This window comes from Petaurus breviceps, unplaced genomic scaffold (genome assembly GCF_028583685.1).
Source record: "Petaurus breviceps papuanus isolate PSGF00001 unplaced genomic scaffold, PetGlider_PUasm1.0 126, whole genome shotgun sequence".
NCBI lineage: Eukaryota > Metazoa > Chordata > Mammalia > Diprotodontia > Petauridae > Petaurus > Petaurus breviceps.
Window position 1 is genome coordinate 31589680 of NW_027185655.1, and position 17044 is coordinate 31606723.

Sequence of the window (17044 nt, forward strand, 5' to 3'; positions counted from 1 at the left end):
TTTTGCTGCCCAGCCTTTGCTGTCTTCCTCTCCTCAATACTCATCAGACACTTAGACACCTCAGTAATTGCCCTTCTTAATCTCCTCCTTTCTAGTGAATATAAAACTAATTTTCCTCCCCTTTCTTCTCCACAGTTATAAACATTGATACCATTTATCATCCTGTTGCCCTTTTCTGTACCTCTTCCAAGTCTGTGATATCCTTCCTGTAATAAGACACCCCTAGCCATGCACAATGGTGCAACTGAAATCTCCCTCGCTGATCGGCCAGGCTGTGATGATCAATGACCTTTGGTGAGTTCAGACACCTTCCTGCATGGTTGTAACCCAGCATTCATTCCCCCTTAGATGAGGAGCTGCCACGTCTTAATGTCTGCCTCCTGTTGGCTCTGGGTTTTTCTCTTGATCAGTGTATGCTAAGCATTTTGTCCCTGGTTTGAGGCTTAATTAATCTCTCTGGCTAGTTCATGAATTTATTCCTTTTTTCTTTATTAAAATATGCATAGGCTTGGCTCACGCTTGGCACCATTTTCTCTAGAAATTCACCTAACTGGTCAGATACCACAGCTGCCCAACAGAAAATCTGAGTTATAGCTATATATCTATACCTATATGTATCTATATTTGTATGTAGATCGTTAGATATATCTATCTATGTCTCTCTATATATATGGATATATGTCTTCTACATATCTACCTGTAACATGTACATATGCATGTATATACATGTAGATTATATACAAATATATGCGTATATACTATTTTGTTCAGTTGTTTCAGAAATGTCCAAGTCTTTGTAATCCTGTTTGAGGTTTTCTTGGCAAAGATACTAGGGCAGTTTGCCATTTCATTCTCCAGCTTATTTTACAGATGAAGAAAATGAGGCAAACAAGGTTAAGTGACTCACGCCAGGTCACTCAGCTAGTGTCTGAGGTCAGATTTGAACTTAGAAGGACGTCTTCCTGACTTCAAACACCACTACTGTATCTGCTGCACTGTAATCTGCCCCCTATATGTTCTCTTTATGTCTCTCGGTAGCTGTATCTCTCTGTATACACACACACACACACATATATATACATGCATGCATATGCATTTATACACATATATATCATACATATATTTGCATATACATCATACACACAGCTAGTGCACACAGTGGATAAAACACGGGACTTAGAATCAGTAAGAACTGAATTTAAATCCTCCATCAGACACTATCTTCATGACCCTGGGCAAGTCACTTAACTTTACTGTGCCTCAGTTCCCACATCTGTAAAATAGAAAATGATAACTATAGCACCTACTGAGCAGAATTGTTATGAGAATCAAATAAATGAACATGTATAAAATACTTTTCACACCTTAATATATACTGAGACTCCAAAGGGTTAAGTGATAGAAGAGAGAAATATAGGTACATATAGAGAACTACAGATATAGATATAAATACAAATAGAGAAAATGGTTAAAAATGATAAATGGTAAAAATGGACATTAAGCTCATCCTCTCTGACTCTGTTTCCTCATTTGGAAAATGAGGGTAATAGTCACATCTCTCTCATGAGCTCCAATGAGATAATGTATGCTAAGAACATTGTAAACTTTAAATTTGGTCATGTGCCATTAGACATTTTTTTCAGATTTCAAAATGTCACAAAGAATGATACTTATCAAATTTGTAGATGACACAAAGCTTAGAAAAAAATCACTAATACTTTGGATTGGAAAGTCAGGATCTGAAAAACCTCAAAGGCTAGAACATTGAATCGGAGCTAATAAGATGAAACTGTATAGAAATAAATCCAAAGTCCTACATTTGAGTTTTAAAAATATCACTTTCATAAATTCAAGATGGAAGAGGCGGGGCTGGGGAGTGGTTGGGCTGGGAAAAAAATCAGTGCTTTGTTAGTTTTCATTTGTTTTGTTTTTAGTGAATTCCCAGCTCAATATTAGTCCACAGTGATGCTAAAAGCAGTAGGCTTTTTTTCTTTTACTGCAAAGGTCAATTATTATTGTTTTAGGTATATTTTAGTTCCTACAATGGAAGGCTTGAGTCCTAAGCTTAAGTCCACACTGAAGAACATACCTAGATTTCAGACACCAGAGAAACAAAACTACAACTAAATCTGGCTCCCTGGAGGGGACATGATATATCTGTTTCCTCAGTGACTGGAAAGACAAGGTTAAAATTAGACCTAGGTTCTTAGATTCGGGTTTACCGAATTTGGGTACAATGATTTAGGGGTTATAACAATGAGATGAAGGGGTTTATAATTACACCCAAAACTCCCTCTAGACCTGACTCCATCAGGTTACACCAGGATCAGCAAACACTCCTGGTTTGCTACAGACACCTGGTTCCATATGAGGTTAGGGACCATGCTATGACAACAACCCTTAGCAACCCAGGGTAGCCCACGCAATGAAACAGATCAGGCCAATATATTTCACAGAGGGAGCAATCTTGTTTAGTCTTAATTGCTTAGTTTTCCTTCTACTATCTAGATGTTCTCTCCCTCCCTGCCTGCCTCCTTCCCTTCTCTCTCTCTCTCTCTCTCTCTCTCTCTCTCTCTCTCTCTCTCTCTGTCTCTCTCTCTCTGTGTCTCTCTCTCTGTGTCTCTCTCTCTCTCTCTCTCTGTCTCTCTCTCTCTGTCTCTCTGTCTCTCTCTCTCTCTGTCTCTCTCTCTCTCCTCTGCCCTAGTTTTTCATCCACCTATCTGACTACTCCTTCTCTCTCTCCTTTTCTGGCTCCTCCTCCAGATCATACTTTCTAACCATAAGTATCCCTCAGGGATCTGTCCTAAGCACCCTTCTCTTCTGTTTCTATATCCCTTAGCAATCTCCTCTCCTCTCATAGATTTAGTTACCATTTCAATCCTGATGATTCTCAAATCTACCAGTCCTTTCCCAGACTCTCTGTTGGTCTTCAATCTTGCACCTTCATCTATGCTTTAGAAATCTCAAAATAGATATCCAGTAGATATCTTACACTCAATTCTGTCCAAAACAAAATTCATTATCCTTCCCCCAAAACCCTCTCCCATTTATTACGCCCATATGTATTGTCAAGACCCGGCAATTTCTCTTTGAAAAGATTTTTTCATAAACACCCTCCTCTTACCCCACACCGTCACCACCCTAATACAGGCCCTCATCACCCCATGATTGGATTATTGCAATAGTCTTCTGGCCTCAAGTCTTTCCCCACTCCAATCCATCCTCCATCAGCCACTAAAATGTTTTACCTAAAGCTCAGATATGACCAAGTCCCCATCCTACTCAATATGGCTTCATAAAACTATTTCCTCCAGGAGCAAATACAAATGTTTGGCATTCGAAGCCCTTCATAACCAAGCCCTTTCCTACCTTTCCAGTCTCCACAATCTTTGATCTTGGGACACTGGCCTCCAGACTGTTCCCAAAATAAGGTATTCCATCTCTAGACTCCAGGCATTTTGTCTGACTGCCCTCCCTTCCTGCAATACTCTTTCTCCTTTGCTCTGATTACTGACCTCCTTAACTTCTTTTAAGTTCCAACTAATATCCCACCTTCTCTAGGGAAACTTCCCGAACCCCCCCCTTAATTCCACTATCTTCATTCTATTTGTTATTTCCTATTTATCCTGTATCTACCTTGCCTCATACATATACATATATACACACATTATATACATGTATACACATACATGTATACATGTGTGTGTGATTGCAGGTTTTCTCCTTATAAGCCCCTTAAGGACGGAAACAGTCTTTTGCCTCCTTTTGTATCCTCAGTGCTTGGCACAAAGCCTAACACAGAGTAGGTACTTGATAAGTATTTACTGATTAATTGATTAAGATATAGACAATTTTTCAGAATATACCATGCCGTATCCCCTAGTTTACCTCATGGAAGACTCCACACATAGAAGAATACAGAAAAGGGAGGGCAGGGGAGCCAGACAGGAAAGAGAGTTACGTCTAGAGTAGAGCCAGTCTGTTTTATACACTAATTGTAAATCTCAGAGAGGCCCCAAACAAGAAGGTTTTTGTTTGTTTTCAGGGGAATATCAGACATCCTGAGGGAACTTTGTAAATCTGGAATAGGAATTCTCACAGAGGAGTCGATTCTAATATCCCATCCCCACACCCCACCTTCTAGCCACAAAGGTGGCCTAGTGTAGAATGAAAGGCAAGTGACCTGGGACTGATTCAGAGCTTCATCACTGAGTAGCTGTGTGTCCTTAGACAAATCAAAGAATTTCTTTACACCTCGTTTTTTCACCTTTAAAATGAGGAAGTTAGAACAGATGGAACTCCAAGGCCTCTTCCAACTCTGATGCTCTAATGTTAGCAAATTAGACATGTGGAGTATTCTTTTTTCCTTCACTGCTTCCATCTACATACTTGAATATATTTTCACACCTCTGACAAACAAACGTATCAAGATCTCATTGGCTGACTAAAGAAATAAGGCTCAAGGTGTTAAGTATATTTCTTAAGGTCATAGGGAGTATTTTTAAGAAGTTAGACCCCAAGACTATAATCTCACAGGTTCATGCATCTGATTATGCTGCTTTCTGTCTTATGAAGTTTTCTTCCACTGAATGGTATTTGGTGACAATGAAAATTACAGAGAGAAAGAAGTATGTCAGTGATTGCTAACAATGTACAGCTGGAGGAAAATCATAAGGCTCTGTGTGTGTGTGGTGTGTATGTGTGTGTGTATGTGTGTAATGGATCAGGAACTTTAAAGATGATGAAATGACTTACCTGAAGTCATGGGCTGTGGGTCATTAGCAAAGATTGAACACAAATCTTCCCTCCAGGCCCAGAGTCAGGAAGACTCATCTTTCTGAGTTCAAATTAGTCTCAGACACTTACTAGTTGTATGATCCTGGGCAAGTCACTTAACCCTATTTGCCTCAGTTTCCTTATCTAGAAAATGAGATAGAAAGGAAATGGCAAACCACTCCCACATCTTTGCTGAGAAAACTCCAAACAGGATCACAGAGAGTTGGACAACCCTGAAAATGACTGAACAACTTCCTTCCCTCCTCTTTCTTGGTGTCTCCCCCAGAACATCCAAAATGGTGCTCTGGGCAGAGAGTATGCTACCGTTTTACTCCCCAGCTGATAAGTCACAGCCATATTTAGTGACAATTCACCTGGGATATGTATCTAGTCATCCTGATTACAAGGATGAAGAATAGACACTCTTCCCATTGGCAATCTAATAGACTTACAATTTTAAATGTAGAAGTAGTTCATTCCATGCATTCCATGTCTTCATTAATTTATTCAACCACCACTGGAAGTGCTTGGTGAGATAGAGTGAAAAATAAAGTATAATCTCTGCCTTCATATAACTCAACCACATAGACTTTTCATGCTAGTGAAGTACTTCATGATCAATTTGAATAAGGAAGGAGTGGACCAGCTTGAAAGAGCCTGTTGCTAAATTTTCAGTGTGAGCAATTATTACTCTAAAATCAGGACTTGATTCATTCTTTGCTAATTACCTAGACTTTAAAAAGTATTATTATTTCAGATTAAACTTTAAAATGTGTTATATGTACTTTTTTTTTCCCCAGTGAGATAATGATTAAACTTTTATTAGTACACCTTGGAAGTGGACACTATCTTCCCTTTCTTCTTTTCCTTTTCTTCTTTTATTAGAATATTTATCTCAGAGAGTGCACCAAACTACCAATATTGGGAGTTAGTGTGGGGGAGGGAAGGAGAGGTAAAATGTGCTTGCATAGAGAGGAGCTTAGGAGGCTCGCTTCAGAGCATGTGCATATGTAAAGGTATCAGGCAGCAATCCATGGGTAATTTAAGCTCTAGGTGTACAATACTGGACCTAGTTAAGGATTCCCTAGAGACCATTGCTCAAGGCAAGCACATAGAGGCAAGATCTGTCAAAATTTGTTGTTGTTTAGTCATTTCAGTCATGTAGGACTCTATGGTTTGGGGGATTTCCTTGGCAAAGATACTAGATTGGTTTGCCCTTTCCTTCTCCACCTCATTTTACAGATGATGAAACTGAGGCAAACTGGGTCAAGTGACTTACTCAGACCACATACCTAGTAAGTGTCTGAGGCCAGGTTTGAACTTAGGTCCTCCTGCCTCCATGGTGCCATCTAGCTGGCCCAAAAGGCAAGATAGAGTCGTTATTATCATTTCACAAGGAAACAAGCAAAAATGTATACAATGCCTATTATGTTCCAAGCACTAGGTTAAATACTTTCCAAATATTATCTAAGTATTTGATCTTCACAACAATCCTGGAAGATAAGTGCTTTTATTATTCCCGATATATAGTTGAGGAAACTGAGCCACACAGAATGACTTGTCCAGGATCTTACTATTAAGTAACTGAAGACAGATTTGAACTCAGTCTTCCTGACTCCAGTCCTACTTCTCTATCCACTTAACCACTTGACTAAATTGTAAAAGCATAAAGGAATTGGTACGGAAGACCACAGGACAGGGAGCATAGAGATATATGGCTCCTTAGCGTACTAAAAAATGTTAGTCCTCTACTCTGGTGTTTTCTTCTTGAGACAAAAAGACCCCCATCTGATTCTTCATTAGGAAAAAGAACCATAAAAATATATTTTCATTTATATTATACACATATATTATATTACATATATTATACATATACATATATTATATTATATATATTACACATTACATCTGCATATTATACATTACATTTCACAAATGTGCTGTCCCTTATGCAAGAGACCTTTGTCCCTTTCAAAGGAACCAGAAACTTGGGTCAAAAGGCTTGAGATGTCAGGTTTCAAGGTTATGGAGTGATGACATCACTTCTACCTCTGCCTTACATGTATAAAGCAAAGTATTTAAACAAAAATGGATCATTTGTGTCCTAGTATCATTTAGCCCTCTCTAAATTTGCTAAGTAAAGCAGACCTGCTCAAATCTTTGGCTTGTAGGAAAAGAGACAGAAGATAAAATGTCAGAAGAACTTTGGTATAAAGAGAAGTCAGAAAGCATGATTTGCCCATAGGGAACATATTCTCTTTCTTTATCTCTCTCTCTCTTACACACATACACACACACACACACACACACACACACACACACACACACTCTCACATATAAACTGAGAAATTTCAAAGTCACTGTGTTAAAAGAAAGCTTTAAAACAGCCGGGGTACCTACAAAGCAATCTCTATCCTGCCCTGAGTTATGTAGAGAGTAGCTTGGATCTTCACAACTATCATAGAGCATAAGAGTCAGGCCAGTCCCAGGTTCATCATGAATGTTGTATGAAGGCTAAGTGTAGGCTCAGTCAGCTGCCAGTGAGGGCTATGTGCCCCAGACTGACCCTTTTGTCCTCTGCACACCCCAAGGCAGTTATTTCTCTCAGATCTGGTCTTCTCATAATCTCAGGACTTACTGCAGAATCCACACCCAGACTTTATCAGAAGAATGAGTATTAAGAGGAAGAATAAAACATAACAATCATAAAGCCAAGGGGTGAAAATTAGAATTTTTTATAAAAGGAAATTAAAATATTAGGGCTAATTTATTGCTTTGTTGATTGTTTAGACTGGAGAAACTAAAAGAGAAAATGTTCACAATACAGATTAAACTTAAAATGTCATATTTTTCCCCCAGACAGCAATATAGCAAGTTGAACATTTATTAGCATATCCCTGGCTATATCTGACAATGGCCTTTTACTAATAGAACTAGAGAAAAAGAACTAGGTTACAGTTACAGTCTTATGTTGAATTCATTCGTGTTATTTCATTGTTTTCTTTTATAATAAAATGAGAATATTAAATTATTTTCACTTAATATTTTAAGCTATAATTTTGAAGAAACCATATTCAGATTGTGTAATTTAAATTTCTTCCTACAAGTTGCTTTCTGTTGTGGTCACAGGCATTATCACAAGTTCATAACTCTCTTAACCCTAAAAGCACTTCAAGTTTACATAAAACCATTTATGTAAATACTTTCTGCAGGAAAAGCCTGTTTCGGCATATGCATCTGTGTGTATGTATATGTATATACATATATAAAGGTATATATTCATATTTATGTGTGTGCATATATACACATACGTTCACACATACATACATACATATATATATATGTGTATGTAAGCACATAAATAAATCAATCCAGACACCAGTAAAACTTTTCTCCTCTGCCACTGAGAAAAAGGAATATAAAAGCAGAAGCTATATACAAGGGAGTAGGTTACTAACCTGCCCCTAGGATGAGACAGGTGGGGCTTTGACTCAGAGTGACAGATGTGAAGGTTGCTGACAAACCTTGCTATGTTTTTACAGTATAGAAACAATAGGCCTTAGTACCTGGTTAGCAAAAATAAATATTTACCTGATGGAAGCTAGCCTGAGCTTCATTTCCTCTGCCCCACCCTACTCCAGAGACAGATGTTAAAAAGTGACTTTTATGCACAGTGGTCAGCCAGTGAAAATGCAAGGAGTCAGGAGATTTTGAGTGACTACTAAAAGTGATAGCCAGTAGAATTTGTTTAGTGATTTAGAGGTTTGGGGCTCTGTGACATGGTCAGACTATTCTTACTGAATTTGTTTTTTGTCTTGATTTCTTCTACTTATTATCGCTCTGCTCTGGTGTTTATTATATACTGTTCCTTGATACAAAGGTACATACCAAGTTTTTAAATTTTTGTAATGAATTAACAACCTGTGTTACTTTGGCTTATACAGTATCCAAATCTCTTATTGTAAAATAAAAAAGAAGAAGAACACAAAAAGCATGTCATCTTTTATTTGTATGTTAATGTGTTTGTTGTAAAAACAAAACAAAAAGATTCCATTTTCCCTCAGAATCAACATTTAAATCCTCATGACAATGTTAAAAAGTCTTTAATTTATTTCAAGTTCACCACAACGACAATGCTATATGAGAAACAAGGCCATATTATTCTAGTCTGATAACCAAATATCCTGTGAATACCTACCGAGAATAAAAATGTATGAGCCATAGAACCTTGATTAGCAGAAGTTAGCAGAAATTTCAGTTTCTGGTCCAAGGCAGGAGAAGACCATGAGTCGAGCTATGGGAGAAGAGAAAGATAGGGGCAAGCAGGGGAGGAATTTACTTGAGATACATGAAGTCTTCAGGATCCTGTTTACTGGCCTTTACCATGTTTGTAAAGAGGATCAGGGTTTCTAATATCTCTATGGTTTGATGTGGTATAAAGGTGTCCCATTTCCCAGTAAGTCCAACCTAGGCTGTCTTCCCACCAGCAACGCAGCAGATGATTTTCTAGGATTCTCAACTTTCTCAACCCCTCCCCTCAAGACAGTGTCATGTATGTGTGTGTGTACATATATACACATATAAATACACACATACATATATACACACACATACACAGAATATATCAATGTATGGAGGCTGGGTGGAGTAGGAGCAGTGCATAATCTCCTTGGATTGTCATGGGACTGGAATGTGTGGTAATCAAGGCAGATAGAGATTTCTTTGTCTATGTTTTCTCAACTCCACAAAAGTCTCCTTGGACCCTCAAGTGGCCTTAACTATTGGTTATCTAGGGCCTGACTTCTAAGCCTAGGACGTTTGTCATATGAAAAGAAGCATATTTTGTATTATCAGGTATCAATCAATAAAAAGCTGCATGGTCAAAAATGACCCCCAAAGGACCCTCAAATGTAATGTATGACTGACATAACCAGTGCATGAGAACCAAAGTTCTGGCAAACTGCACTGAAATTTACTCCATAACAAGAGAGGTGAATTTTCTCCATGGCTGTCACAGATTTCATGGATCCTGAGAAATCCAGCCATTTTTAGAAATCCCATGAAATTTACCTTTTCACTCGAATCCACATGAAATCAGAATTTTTCCCTAAGAGTCCCCATAAAATTGTCACATTTCCTTAGAAGACCCCATGAAATTATAAAGAATATTGCAGATTCTTGGCTCATAGCCCCTCATTGCACATCTTAAAGGAGCCAGTTAGCTAGCAAGATTCTTTTTTATTTTCTGAAGAATGATATTTACCTAAAGATCCGATTAACAACAGCAGGATATCAGTCATTAAGTGCATCATTGCTAAATGAAAGTGCAGCCAAAGACTACTTTGCATACCCTGAAATTTTCAGGGAGACAATCTCCAAATTAAGAGTCAGGAAGTTAAAGTTGGGCATTAGGGAGGGGGAGGGAGCAGTAATAAAAATAGAAAATTGCCCAAAGTTTACTCCAAAACAAAAATCACTTGACTCATTATCAATCTGAGGGTCCAACTGTTCCAAAGAGCTGGAAAGCATTGTAAAAGTGTGCCTTTGTTTCTAAAATTCTGTGCAAAATTACACTGTGACATTTTAAATGTTTCAGAAAAGATATGAGGTTAGGAATGGGGAAAAAAATTCTAATTATTTTTCCATTAGTGAAAACATTTCCTACCCCTAATCCAAATGGTTGTTGTCACTGAAAATACAAATTCATTTTGTTGCCTGTATGTTTGCGGGGGGGGAGGCATTCTGAGTTATAAAGCCTAAGGTTTCAAGAATTACTAAATTAATAATTATTAGAATAATAATAAAACAAATAAATGAGATAAATATCCCTTTTAATAGCAAGATTTGTATTCCCATTCATCCAAAATCCATTCAGTCTTCTCTCTTTTCAAAGCAGAACTGAAGGGGTTGGCACAAAGGGAAACAGAAAAATACAACCCAAAGGTAGCTGAGGTTGAATCAAACCCAGAAGTATTATTGAAATGATTAGAATTCAGATATTTTGGATCCCTACTTGGATCAGAAAAATCTCACCCTCTTGGCTTTATCCAGCTCAGAATCCCCTCGGGGTTATTAAGCAAAACAAGCGCTCAAGTCAACCGAGCTATACTTAAGATGTGATTCCCTGAATGTGAGCCAGTGTCTCACTCACCAGAGGGGTGGGGAGTGGGGGCTGGGGTGCTGAAGATTTCTCCTCCAGAATGGTAATTGACCTACAGAAATTCTAGGCTGGCTTTGAGTTTGCTGTAATGCTTGCATGTTGAATCATGTGAATATTTATTTGAGATATTTATTCATTTATTACATTCATTGTCTGCACCCACTGACACAGAAAGACTCGGGGGACAACCATGAAAATCTAAATAATGAAGGCAGGTACCCGATGCTTTAGGCTGGAAATCTTAGCAACATAAACAACTACACCAGAAATAAACAGGGGAAACAGACTGAAGGAGAAGAGCTGGGTGGCTATTTCTGAGGTCTAGAATTCTGGCTCTGATCCAAATGTTGGTCTTATGATAAAACATTGGACTAGAAGGCAGAGGGGCTCTCCTGGATCTCTTGCTATAGTAATTGGATTCCTCTTTAAATTTAGCAGTCTTCAGGCAAATTGACTTTCCTTCTGTTTATAGATGGTAGGATTTAGTTTTAAAAGGCACAGCAAAGATCATAAAGTAAAAAGATCATAGACCCAGATCTCCCTGACTCAGAATTTAGTGTCATACCCCTTATACCACATCTTTGAAAAATTCTATAGAATGGTAGCAATACAACAGGAGTGAAAAGTAAACTCTGTCCCATTTTTTTAAAAAGGAAAGACAGCAACATATGTCAGATTATAGAATAGCGAACTTGACTCCAGTTCCTTACAGACCCCAGGAATGTTCTGTCAAGAGGATTTTTCATAAACTTCTACATAGAAAAGGGAACCAAGATTTTGAAGAACTAACATAGCTTCATCAAGAATTGAGACATGCCAAATGAATCTCCTTTGCTGTTTAGATTATAGAATGAGGTATTTTGGAGTTGTAATTTACCTAGATTGCAGCAAAATATTTAACAAAGTCTTTCACATATTCTTGTTCAGAATGATTACATGTAGATTGAACAATTAGGCAGATTACAAATTGATTGAATGGTTGGCCCTATTCATGAATGGATAGAGGTGTCTAGTGGAGTGACCAAGGGATTTGTGTCCAGCCATATACTGGTTAGTTGGATGATGAAAAGATCTAAGAGTTTTATTTTTGAATATTAATATTCTTCATTTATTCTATTACAAAATGACTCTTAAATGTCATTGGGTGCTGATAAGTAGTGATGTGCAGGGGAAAGAACACTACACTTTGAGTCAAGGAGAGATTTGGCTTCAAATGTAGACAGACATTTAATTGCTTTGTAAGCTTCAGCAAATCACTGACCATCAGTTTGTTCATCTCTAAAATGGGAGCAATAATGCCTACCCTACAATGTGCTATTAACCTTAAAGTGCTATAAAAATAGGTACTACCAGTAGCTGATTATTTACCTTTGTCATTATATTTATATCTGGTAATTATTTTAATTTAAATTATTCCATTCAGTTATAAGGAAAAGGGGAGTATGGTAGTGTGGGCTACAGTAAATGGACAGAGTCAGGAAGACTTGAATTTGTATCCTGCCTTTGACAATTATATACTACCTATGGAACTATGAACAACTCACTGAACTACATTCTTCTTCTCCTAATACACTCTGGATTCCCCAAATTTTTACATCTCCATTAGCACATGGAGATTTCTGGGTATTTCTTACCCTGAAAATATCTTTGCCCCTTTTGCTCTTTCCTCCATTCGATGAGATCCTTCATGGGATGTCCACTTGAGGAAGAACCCAGACCAGCCAAGCTCACCTCTCTCTGAGCTCTGCTCTGAAACACTGAATTTTGAGTTCCCCTCCCCCTGCTCCTACTCTGTGGGTACTTTTCTTTCTCCTCTTCCCCTACTTTTCAGCTTCCTTTTGTGTGTCTTTGTTAGGACCCTGAATTCTGAGTCAGGGTGACCTGGGTCTTTGATCTATTTACTCTATGATCTTCTCTGTGTCTTTTATATGTGTTATTGTTCACCAACTAAACTCCTTAAAGATACAGACTACCTTTTTGTTTGAGCTTTTATTCCAGGACTTAACATGGTGTTTGATACAAAGTAAGTACTTAAGAAATGCTTTGGGGCATCTAGGTGGTGCAGTGAACAGAGCACTGATCCTGGAGTTAGGAGGACCTGAGTTCAAATATGACCTCAGACACTTAACACTTACTAGCCGTGTGACCTTGGGCAAGTCATTTAACCCCAATTGCCCTGCCTTTCCCCCTCCAAAAAGAAAAAGAAAAAAAAAAAGAAATGCTTTGTCTACCTAACTACCTCCCTATCTATCTGTTTATCTATCTAAATCTATCTTTCCATATCTTTCTATCTGCTTGAGCCTTAGGTGATTCCCTAAGACTATGAGCACAGACAATTTTCTTAGATAAAAGGAAGCTTACAAACAAAGAACATCATAATGTAATGATTATAAAATCACTGCAAAGCAGGGTAGATCTAAGTTATTGAAATAACCTAGGGTGATGATGTCTTGATTCTGTAAATTAGCTGGCACTTTGAAAAGAGAGGTTGTTTTTAATCTGTTTGATTTGGGTGTGGTAGTGATGACATTGCTTAGTTTTTAAGAAAAGCAGAGGCTGTTACTACTTATTCAAAGGAAAATATGGACTATAAGGAAGGATAAGCTTAAAATATCATGATATTAACCATAAATGCTTTATTAGAATGATTCAAGAAGTGAGACAGAAGAAAAAGATTTCAGGAGAGACAGTCAAGAAGTAGAGTCCGCTTGATCCACTATGAAATTATGTTGGGACTTCAGAAATAGTGGGGTAGACTTGGAGACTGAGAGAGAGGGCTGTGATATTCTGCCACATTCAATCAATTAATCAATCAACATTTATTTAATATCTACAAAATGCAAGATACAGGGTTGGGCTAAAAACTTAAAGACCAAAAAAAATGGTCCTTGTTCTCAAGGAACTTAGTCTTTGGGGAAGATAATATTTACACTGTTACACAGAAGTGTATGTCTGAACTTCACACTGTTTTATATTTTCTCTTCCCTTGTCAGGCACAAGTTAAAGAGAGAAACTCATCAAAGAAGGGTGGGATTTCCTTTTGAGATTTGTTCTTTGATTAGAATCAATTTCTACCTCTTAAAAAATCTCCTACCATATTTCCTGGGACTCAAAAGTCCAGGAAAAGTTAAAATCCACAGATATTTTAATAATTAACTTAAAAGAAATTGATTTCAATTTGTTCAACTAGCCAAAAAATTCATTTTCTAGGTCTAGGGGCAGTCACTCTCCTCACTGCATTCAAAACTGCCTAGAAGAATTACTGAATCTAGAATGATAACTAAAAATTGGCCTTATACCTAAAGGAACATTTCAATCTGAACATACTTTACCATTACCAAAAAAATAAAATAAAAATAAAAGCAAAAAAAATGGGTTGAATGGGCTTGGCATACACTTTTTAAAGGTTTAGAGCCTACTATTTATACCTAAATTAAATCTATCTCTCTAATGTAAATAACTGAAATACAACCTGAACTATGATCTGGTTGCTTTTACAAAAACTATTAAAATTCAGTGGTTTTGGTTTAACAATTAAGATGGATAATATATTAGAATATCATTTGGGACATGATTAAAAAGATACATAAGTTCTAGGCACAAACAGGTGCTCCCTTTTTTAAACCTCAATAAGATACTGTTATTATTTGCTATTAAAACCCCTATAATTATCTATAGTTAATGTTTTATTTTTTATATTTTATTCACTTACAGAAATCTCAAGCCTGGCCATAATTCTACTCTTTACAATTCCAATAATATTTTGGCCCTCATCTTTTTTGCTTATAATTTCCAAGTGAGAGACTCATTTTCTTCTTTTTATCTAATTCTACTAGGACATTAGGTAGATAGAGTGCCAGACCTGAAGGCAGGAAAATTCTTGTTTCAGAGTTCAAACATGGCCTTGGACAGTTATTAGCTGTTTAAACCTAAGGAAATCACTTCATGACTGTTTGCTTCAGTTCCTCATTTGTAAAATGAGCTGGAGAAGGAAATGCCAAACCACTCAAGTATTTTTGCCAAGAAAATCCCAAATGGGATCAAAAAGAGTTGGTCATGACAGAAATGACTCAACAACAAAAACTCATTTTTTCAGACCTAATGCAGAGAAATCTAGGAACAGCACTTCCCAGTTATTCTCCATGACTTTCCCTTTCTACTCTAGGAGTAAATAATAATAATAATAACATTCTAAAATCTTTTAAAAATGTACCTAATTTCTATTTACATTTTTAGTTATTCTCATTTCTGTGAACTTCTGGGTCTTTTCTTCATAATAGTAGGATTGCCTTTTTTACTGCACACAAAGAGATTTACCCAGATATGGTGACTATAAAAGTCTCTTCTCTATGCCCCTGAATTTCCAATCAGGACAGACACAACATATGCTTGCTTTGCATAACCTAACACTTTCCTGTCTTTCTTAGTGCATTTTATAACCCTTCTCTACCCTCTCTCTCTTCTACTAAATGTCACTCATTCTAGACCATCAGTTTTATAAGCAACTGTAGTATTTTTCAGAAAGGTCGCTTCTTGAAGGAACTGTCTTTTTTGCAAACATTTACAAACAAATTTTGAACATGATAAAACAGTGAATAGTTCTTAAAACAGTTGAATAGTAGCTTCCCTCACACTTACCCAACAACACCAAAATGTTGGGGCAAAAAATAATGCCTTGGGCTTCAAAACAAGATATCCTGAGCCAAGTGGAATCTCCCAACCCATCTAGAAGGAGAAGCTGAGTGAGAGCTAGAACTGTATGATAGGGACGAGAAAAGAGTCACGGTCCCAAGTCCTACTAAGGTTAAAGCATTTGTGAAAGAAAGAACCCCAAATAAAAATCTGGCCATCAAATTGAGACCTAGGCTTGAAGGCAGTCTTCTAAATTAAATATAATGACTCCCAGCATGAGCTTCCCAGGATAGTTCTTGCCTCGATTACTGCTCTTTATAAATATTTTCTCCCTATTTTCTTCAGAAACTGACCAGGTCTTAGAGAGCAGAAAGGTCATGATAGAACATTATGCTGCCACTGTATTTTGGAAACTGCCCTAACGGAGTTCATTAGGCAATCCTATCAGCCCTGCTAGAAGAAAGATATTCCAGTTTTTAAATCTGCTATATTTTCAAGCCAAATCTATTTCTTTTTTTGCATATTTTTCACATTTCTAAATTTATCCTTGTTTAAATAAGGCCTGGTTGTCCTCAGCCTATCTTTTTCATTTCAATTTGTTGAGCTATCGCCTTGTGTCAAAGACTGTTGCAGTCACATATACAAAAATTTTATCATGGGCATTATGAAAAAATTACTTTCTCATTAATATTGAGGTATAGGATTCCAAAGAGAGTGGGCTAAGCAAACATGTTATTATCCAACACTTTGAAGTTGTTCTCATCCTAAAGAATCAATCAAATAGATGTCTGATAGAATAACTAATTCTGCATTTTTGTTGTAATTGTTTGTTGGTTTAGTTTGTTTTGTTTCCCTCAGTCATTCACAGATTAGCAGACCTAATTTTGGAGCCATGAAAAATTCTTCTCCTTCAACCCAGCATGATCTTAATATTTAAGAAGAAGATGGTGAACACAGAGTAGAATTGAACAGCAGGAATGGTAACATAAAAACCAGAAGAAATGGATGATGGAGAAAAACTGCTGCATGTAAAACATCTTCTGATGGCTCCAGTTTGGAAGACTTCTTTTAATCATATCATTGGATGGCAGATTTGGGAACTGTGTGTTGCTTTAGGATTGATTTACAGATTATTTTGTCTTCCACAAAAATCATTTTTGCAGGCATTGGAAAATCTTTGCTTTTTTTCCCCTTCTCTTTGTCCAAAGGCAGATTTTCCCAAGACACAGTGCTGGTATGGCTTCTTAGCATTCTCCTTCAGCAGTATGCCACTGAAATGCCGAGATGATTGTATGCATTATAAAAAACTACCATTTGAATCCATTGATGTTTCCATTTCACACATTACACAATCCTTTGACCTCATCTTCAAAACATGTCTCAGAAACATGAATGGCAAGTGGTAGTTGGATTCTCTTTCAGATTCATTGATCAAAGAAAAAGTCCTCATATAAATCACAGTATCACAGAAGTCAC

General features: G+C 37.1%; 1 long non-coding RNA gene across 1 annotated transcript; it reads left to right on the forward strand.

The window, feature by feature from the left end:
• The first annotated feature begins 204 nt into the window (after positions 1-204).
• On the forward strand, positions 205-17044 carry LOC138169845 (uncharacterized). Its single transcript, XR_011170480.1, has 2 exons — positions 205-294; positions 16427-17044. It is a non-coding gene; the product is annotated as an uncharacterized lncRNA (long non-coding RNA).